Genomic DNA, 9,416 nt, shown 5'->3' on the forward strand with positions numbered 1-9,416 from the left:
TGGTCAAACTAGAGATTCTAAGAGGCTATGCATTCAACACATTGCATATTGAAACACCCTATCCCTAATCTTAGCTAATATATTCAACAAACTAGTTTGCATTGGTTTCCCTCACACTTGCAGCCTTATTACCCTTGTCCAATCCATAAGGCAAAGGCTCCCATGAGTCTGGAAAACTATTGGACCATTATGATCTAGCACGTCATGTCCAAGATTTATGTATCAGCACTAACACTCAAGTTAGTTAGCTCGTGAAGCATAAGGGATTCAAATTTGTTCGGAAGGCAGGTTTTCTAGCAGACCATTCTATGATGGACCAAATTTTCATGTGTTGAGAGGTGTCATTGAGTAGGCCAAGGCAAAAAAGAAGAGAGTCTATTATTTCTTTATGATTTCCACAAAGATCTTGACACAATGCCATGGGCCTAACTATTCAGGCAACTAGATGATATAGTGTGTAACCATGACATCATCTACATAGTTTGGACACTCAAGAGTAAGTGTCAAAGTAGAGTCAAGATGACGACTAGGTAGACACAAGACCTAATGATCACATTTGGGATCAAATGAGATTGTCCATCATCACCAACCTTGTTTGGCATATACATTGATGGCATCTAGTCCTTCATCATGACATTAGGTGGAGCAAGCTCACCTTTAGCTTGTTCTTTGAGATGCTCTTGGTCTTCTCCTTAGTTGAGGTCTCTGGCAATAATTGGGTGGACCACATGAGGGTGTCTAGCAATACTCAGGTGCACTCCATACCTTTTTATAAGAGACATGATTTGGAGGTCAACCTTGGTAAACCAAACAACCACACATCAAGAGTTGCTCACCTTTAATGGGGCACCAATTGATATTGTCGCATCTTATACATAGTTGGGAGTCCTCTTTTCAGGTCTTATCTTCAAGGTGAGGCCATGTATGCAAGCCTATTTGAGAAAAGGATATCACTCTTCCGAGCTATAGCATAAGCCCACACTTTCCTAGTTGCATCATCAATGAATGATACATAGTATTTAGCCCCCCGTCTAGGAATGGGACCACATACATATGAATGCACCAAATCAATCTTTTGAAACTCTTTCTTTCCCCTTCTTTTATGGGCTGATTTAGTCTGCTTCCCATAGAGATAGTGCTCACAAAATTCAAAATCAGAGAAACTCAAATGCGGTACATAACCCAAATGGCATAAGAGTTTCATTCCATTCTGTCTCATGTGCCCCAACCTGCAATGCCACAAAGAAGTGCTTGCTACTCAGTTATTGCAACAACATGATCAAATACCCCTGATACATGTAAGGGATACAAAGTCCCACACTTGGCACCCCTAGCCAAAAGCATAGAGCCCTTTTGAATTTTCCAACTTTGAAAGCCAAAAGTGGTGTGAAAACCAGCATCATCTAGCTGACCCACTGAAATAAGACTCTTCGTCAACTTAGGCAAACTCTCCATCCAATGCGATGTTCTCAAAGCATTTTACCATATCCGCCGTAAACCAGAATAAATTTCCTTTGGAAGGTTCAACTTAACTTCAAAAATCGATATCACAATCCAAAAATCATTGAGAAAAACACATATGCTATTCTTGCCACAGTGGTAACACTCAATGTTCCGTGCTCTGGATTTGCTACGAGACTTCCCTCTTTCTTGGGACTTCCCCCTGAATTGTGATCTGCCCCTTTGCACATTTAAGGCTGCATCCTGCTTGTTGCCGTCCATAGACTTCCATCTAATCTCCTCAGCCAACAAGCTACCCACAATATCATCAAACTTCAGTACTCCACTAGGTGCAGAGTTACTAACAGCTATACAGAAGGTATCCCATGAGGATGGCAATGAACATAAGAGAAATATTGCCTTAGTCTTCGCATCAAAATTCATCTTTTGAGCCTGAAGGTGGCTGAAAATAATATTGAAATCATTCAAGTGAGAAGCAATGGAGACCCCTTCCTTCATCTGCAGCTCAAACAACCTCTTCATGAGGTAAACTTTATTAGAGGCAGTTTCCTTTTCATAAGTGGCACACAGTTTCTTCCACAAATCTTCCGTAGTCTGCTCATTCACTCTATGAAATAAACTGACTCTGCAAGATGAAGTCTAATAGTAGATTTTGCTAATGCATCCAACTCATTCCAATCATCCTCGGACATATTTGCAGGCTTAGCTTTAATCCTTGCCAAGGATTTAATCTGCTTCTTTTGAATAAGCACATCCCTTATTTGTTCTTTCCACAAAGAAAAGTTTGTCCCATCAAACTTTTTAATGCTAAAAAACTCCTTTTCAGACATGGAAGAGGATGCCATGATGCGAACGAAGCAAAAATCCCAAATGCTAGTGCCTACAAGAGAGAGTCACACCAAATACCAGGTGCACCCAAATGTGTATGCCACAATAGAGTGAAATATCACCAAAACTCATGTCTCAAAGTATCTGACTCATGTGCATATACTATGCATCCATATGAGCAAATCTAGCCCAAAAGAAAATGCCAACTGCAATGGCAATCCAAAATGCCAATAAGTGCCAAATGACTCAAGCATAAACACCATCCGCTGGCATATGCATTAATAATATCTCATCCAAGAGAGCATAGCACTATCGGTGCATCACCTGCAATGTGTTAAAGCTGTCCCTTGGCATAAAATAGCATCCATGTGCAAAGCGTCCATAGAAATAGCATCCCACAAGGCAATTTAGGCCTATCAGTGCATCCAATAAGGATCGCAATGCATCCAAATGGCCTATAAATCATCCACTGTAACCCAATGCACACCACGAATGAGCGCACACTGCTCAAACTGCAACCAGAGTGATCTGCATAAGGTATGCTCAAGAAATCATAGTCCCACGGTAATGACCGTTACTGAAAATAGAACCTGAGATGCCTCGAAACATGGGCACCATTTCATAATCGGACTCAGCAAGAAAATTTGCAAATATCTCTCTTCTGCCGGAACTCCAAAATCCCAACCGATGAGTGAGAAATGGAAGTCAACACTTATCCACTGCCATGTGGCATAAATCTAAGGTTTCAAAACCTTAGAATGAAAAAATGCATAACAGAGAGACGAAATCAAATACATAGAGATCTATAACTCTAAAAATCCTGCACCGAATCACATAAGAACTGACAGGTAGGGGTTTTTGGGCATCCAGCACGCAATGGGACAGAGGTTTTGGAAACCGTGGTCTCAATCACTGGGTCCAACACATGGACTAAAAAACGTTTTTAGAAACAGAGCTATTTGTAAACTCCATCGGAGTGCGAATGATGAGCAACATAGAAGTTTTAGGACCTCCTGAGTCCACCGGAACCGACAGATCTGCAAATGGTTGCTTCAAACTTGAGTTCCAACACCCGGGTAGAAAAACGCAGAAACTGACACAATGAGTCAAAAATCCAATGAAATGATCCCAGATTTAAGAATGAAGGTGTTTCCAAGCTCCTGAAGTGAAGTGGACACCAAAAGCAAGCAATAGTTGCCTCTATAAGTCAATACGGAGTCTTTGTCATCGAACGGAACAGGGAAAAGCTCAAAAAACGACTTTTTCTTTGAATAACACTTAACAGGCTCTCAAAACCACTTCACAAAACCAAAGTGACTTTTCCAAAGCCTCCAAGGTCTCTACACACTCGGATGTAAGTAAAGTCACCCACAAAGCTTCCTACAGAGCTTCTCCATCCTCCCATAGAGCTGCTGCGCTTCAAGCATTCACGCACGCTCAGCTAGATCACCGGGGCTCTGATACCAGTTGAGAGTGCTCTCAACGGAAGCAAGAACGTAAGAGGGAGAGAGACAAACAGAGAGCCACACAAGTTTTGGTGGGTGTAGAACCACCTAATCTTCTTTTTCATTCATTTATATATGTGTTTAAGTATTGTACATAACCGGGGTAAAGGCACAGTGACCTTTAACCCCCATAGGGAGGTTCATTCATGCAACAACATAAGGACACTGGATTTGTGCCCTCTGTGAATTTAGTTGAGACCAAGTACTCTAGCATGAGGGCTGCTCATGGGTATGCTAAATACATAAGCTTATATGAGGCCACTGCAATAGATTTGGCAATGTCTGTGCTTCAAAGTGCACACTACAAAGCTTACATGGAAGGCAAACACTTGGGAACAGGACCTGCATTGGAGAAGCTGAGGGAGAGGATTTTGATTTGGGATTCTGGCAATGTGTCAACAAAGAGACTTGTTGATGTTGCCCACGGTGTTATGGAAGAGGCTGGCCTTCACACACCTAAAATGAAAAGGCCCACAATGGAGCAAACTCAAATTAGAAGGAGAAGAGGTTCTGCCACTCCAACTACAATTAAGGAACATGACAGTCATAGGCCAGAGTATATTTATGTCTCTACTAAGCAACCAATGGGAGGGAGGAGACCTCCCACTAGAATTGTAAATGGAGATGAGATTAGCTGCAAGGAGAGTGTTGTGCATGAGACAAATTGGGCTATCAGAAGAACAGAGCCAAGAAGTGTGGTGACATGCTTTGGATTCATTTCTGAATCTAAGTCTCGTTGTGGAGCACTCATAAATACATTGGGTCAAAGTGCAACTGAGGGTGTACTTGCACCTTGCTTCAAGGGGAGAAGACAACATCCTAATGGTATCAAAGAACAGTTTGTGTGGTTTTGCAATACCTCTGTGTTGAGATATCGAGCTCCACTCGCGATATGCCAGGGTGACTGTTGTGCATTTATGTCACCGACTTGTTAGCTGGAGATGCGGTTGGTACACCACTCACGAATAATAGCTGGATGACAACTATCCTTATCTACACTAGTTCGTGGCTCAGTTAATATGCTACCTTAGTTAGTTGAGTTTGGTTTGAGACCCACATATAGGGTTCGTCTATTTCTTTGTACTTGAGTTCTTTTGGCTTTCACAACTAAGAAGAGGAAAACTGTTTTCAGCCTCCACCTTTGTGTGTATTCCCCCATTGTGCATGTGAGAAAGCCGCAAGTGAGACTCCTTCCCTCTCTCCCACAATCATCACATGCTATCAGAGCCTTGTTCGTGGTAAGGAGCTCAAGAAAGCAAACCAAGTTCGCAGTGTCCTGGTAAGAGGACCAGTGTTGCTTTCCTTTTTCGAGTTTGGGAGCAAATCTCTGCAAGTAGCACAGCAAGAGTGCACTGTCTCAGATTGAGACGCCCTTCTGATTCGAGGTCATTTCGGGGCCCGTTTTGGAGGCGGAAGTTCTCCGCAGGCACTCAGAAAAAGGCCCTGTTTTTGCTGTGCGACCACTGTTCTGGGGGTCGGTGAAAAGTTGCCACATAAATTGCATCGTATGCCTTTGTGCAGAGATATTGGGAGTTGCAGATTCATGCTTGTTGTCTGTTGATGCAAAATCGTCACTAGGAAGTGACTGTGTGGTGAAATACCACTTTCGTCAGTTTTGCAGTTCTGCCCGTGTGAGGCAAAAGCTGTGTTTTTTGCTGTGACAGAATATTTTGCAGTGTTCTGCAATGGCATCTGATTCCCTTTCACAGATTGTCACTGAAAAGCTTGACAAGAACAACTTCCAGGCATGGAAGTTTAGAATGACGAATTTCTTGATGGGAAAAGGCTATTGGGAGTTCATTACAGGAAATGAAGAAGAACCTGTTCTTCCTAATGTTCCCAGTCAACAGGAAATGGAGGCATTCAAAGGATGGCATGAGAGAGCCAGGAAAGTTATCTACTGGTTGTCTATCAGTATTTCGGCAGGATGCAAATATGCCAAAGGAGGCATGGGATACTTTGGCAAAAATGTATAGCACAAATACACAAGCCAGGAAAATGCAACTCAAACAGGAGTTGCACAATGTGCAGAGAGAAAATTTGAGCATAAATGACTACCACATGAAAGTGAAGAAAATTGCAGATGTACTTGCTTCCATTGGGTCGCCAGTGGATGATGACGATTTGGTCTCTGTGACCTTGAATGGTCTAGGAAAGGATTATGCACAGTTCCGAACATCCATTGCCGTCCGTGAAAAATTTTCTGATTTTGAGGAGTTGATTGCTCTTCTAATTTCCGAAGAGCAGAGAAATGGTGGTGCATCTTCTTTAGCAGGAACTTCAAAAGAAATTGTCTTCTACTCAAATGCTGGCAGAGGTAGAGGCAGAGGTAGAGGAGGCCAATCTGCAGGTCGTGGTAGAAATCAGAATATGTAGCAAATGCAAGAAAACCAGTCCTATGCAGGGGGACGTGGTAACTCTAGAGGCAGGGGGAGCCAAAGAGGCCGTGGTGGATGGCTGAGAGGCCAAAATGCAAACAGCAATGTTGAATGCTACTATTGTGGCAAAATGGGTCATATGGCTAAAGACTGCTACAAAAAGCAGAATGACATTATGAATGGAAAATTGCAGCAAGGCAATTATGCATCCTCTAGTAGACAGGGTGATGACAGAAATGAGCATTTGTTTATGGTGCAGCATATGACAAATTCTGTAACAAGTGCACAAGAAAGCAATGATGTATGGTATGTTGATTCAGGTGCATCAAACCACATGACAGGTCACGCTGAATGGATGCAGGATGCAAGAAAAATGGAAAAACCAGGATTTGTGGAGACTGGTGATGATACTGCACATCCTATTGTGCAGATTGGCAAAATTCCTTTGTCTATGCAGGATGGGAAAAAGAAATACTTGTCTGATGTATTTCATGTTCCGAACATCACCAAGAACCTGGTTTCTGTTGGTTAGATGGTTGAGCAGGGCTTGCAGGTCAGATTTAATCCTCATGGATGCTTTGTTGAGGATATGAAAAATAATGGTCGCTTGATAGCAAAAGGAAAGAAGAAGGGCAGGATGTTTACGTTGGATGCAGACATGCCTGAATTGAGTGCAACAATGTTTGCACATGGGACCGGTGTAGTTGTAGATATTGATATTTGGCACAAACGCATTGGTCATGTTAATATACAGCGACTTAAATCAATGCAAGCCCAAGATATTGTTGCAGGATTGCCTAAATTCAAGGTTGCAGAAATGCACAAGGTTTGTGAAGCCTGTCAATTTGGGAAACAGGCAAGGAAACCTTTTCCTAGGCATGTTCAAGAGAGTAAAAAGCCATTGGAATTAATCCACTCTGATGTGTGGACTACAAAAGCTGCATCTATTGGAGGCTGTCACTATTTTGTCACATTTATTGATGACTTCAGCAGAAAACTGTGGGTGTATTTTATGAAAAAGAAAAGTGAAGTGTTTGGGCACTTCAAAGCTTTCAAAGCTATGGTTGAAAAAGAAACAGGCCTGCAAATAAAATGCCTAAGGTCAGATGGAGGGGGAGAGTACCTCTCAAATGAGTTTGCAAGGTTCTTGCAGGAGCATGGTATAAAGAAGCAATATTCATGCAGTCATACCCCACAGCAAAATGGAATTGCAGAAAGAAAAAACAGGCATATTGGAGAGGTATCTCGGGCTATGCTAAATGAAAAAGATCTACCAGATTATTATTGGGCTGAAGCAGTTGCTACAGCAGTCTATATAATGAACAGGACTCCCACTGCAGCAATACATGGCATGACGCCAGAGGAGATGTATACTGGTAGGAAACCAGATATTTCTCATTTGAAGATTTTTGGTTGCATTGCCTATGTCCATGTGCCAGATGAGTTGAGGTCCAAGTTGGATCCAAAAGCTGAGAAGTGCGTCTTTATTGGTTATTCTCTGTAGCAGAAAGGGTATAGATGCTATAACCCTTCTACACGTAAGTTCACAGTGAGCAGAGATGTTGTTTTTGATGAGATGAGCAGCTGGTATAAACCAGTAAATGTGATGATTGATGTAGATGCACAAAATGGTAATGCTGCACAGAATGCACAGCAACAATCACAAAATATCAGTGGACCTGGAGTGTCCTCTACCAATGGTTCACATACTTCGCCATGGACAGGCAGATTGAGATCAGGAGAATCCCCTCAAAGCAATGCAGAGAGTGCTACCCAGGTATCACGAAAAGGAAAAGAGAAGGTAGATCAGCCCATGTTTGATGTGAATGCAGGTCACTCTTGTGTGGATGATGAATCCAGTGGCTCAGAACAGAGCATTGATGATGAGTTGGGTATTCCTTCTGTTGTTACACCTGGAGTAAGGAAGACCACGGATGTTTTGAGAGCACCTGGAAGTGAGCCTATTTTGCGCAGGTCTACCAGGGTCAGGTACCCTGTGGATAGGCTGAAATATGATGGATTTACAGCCATTCACTATGCCTATATGGTCAAAGTGATACAGGAACCAGAACTCACTTCTTTTGAGCAAGCCATGGGAAATGAAAAATGGGAGAAAGCCATGGATGAAGAAATGGATGCCTTGGATGCAAATGCTACATGGGAATTGGTGCCTTTGCCTAAAGACAAGAATGCAATTGGCTGTAAGTGGGTTTATAAGATCAAGCACAATGCAGATGGTTCTGTGAATAGATACAAGGCAAGATTAGTTGTCAAGGGGTATGCACAGACATATGGCATTGATTATGAAGAAACTTTCAGCCCAGTTGCAAGGATGGCAACCGTAAGAACAGCCATTGCTATGGCTGCATCAAAGGGATGGTCTTTACATCAGATGGATGTAAAGAATGCCTTCTTGCATATGGTGATTTGCAAGAAGAGGTCTTTATGGAGCAGCCAGCAGGTTATGTTCATGCTACTCATCCTGAGTTTGTTTGCAGGTTGAAGAAAGCCTTGTATGGCTTGAAGCAAGCACCTAGAGCATGGTCTGACAAGATAGGACAGTATCTTGTCACTATTGGCTTTCAGATTTCCAAGGCAGATTTCTCACTCTATGTGAGAAAAACAGAGAAAGGGATTATGCTGCTGGTCATTTATGTTGATGATTTGATCATCACAGGTGATAGTGATGAAGATATCCTTCATGTGAAAATGCTATTGAGGCAGAAGTTTGAGATGAAGGATTTGGGAGAGCTGCGTTATTTCTTGGGCATTGAGGTTATGAGGCTGGGGTTCAGATACAATTGCATGGATACACTGATGCTGATTGGGCTGGTAGTATTTCTGATAGACGATCTACCAGTGGATATGTGTTCTCTTTTGGGAGTGCTGCAGTCACTTGGAGCAGCAAGAAACAGCCTACAGTTGCCTTGTCGAGCACAGAGGCTGAGTACAGGGGTGCAGCAATGGCTGCATGTGAGGTAGCTTGGTTGCATAAGCTACTCTATGATATGCATCAGTCTACAGATGGGCCAGTTGTCATTTATTGTGACAACATGAGCAGTATACACTTGGCAAAGAACCCAGTCTTTCATGCTAGAACAAAGCACATTGAGGTGCATTATCACTATGTGCGGGAGAAAGTGTTACTAGGTCTTATTGATCTAGTTTATGTTAGCACAGACGATCAGGTAGCTGACATCTTCATAAAAGCATTGGGCGCAGAGAAGCTGCGCAAGTTCAGAGA

The sequence above is a fragment of the Dipteris shenzhenensis genome, chromosome 26 (genome assembly GCF_047967505.1).
Source record: "Dipteris shenzhenensis isolate YYH24624 ecotype China chromosome 26, Dip_SZ_1.0, whole genome shotgun sequence".
In the NCBI taxonomy this organism is placed as follows: Eukaryota; Viridiplantae; Streptophyta; class Polypodiopsida; order Gleicheniales; family Dipteridaceae; genus Dipteris; species Dipteris shenzhenensis.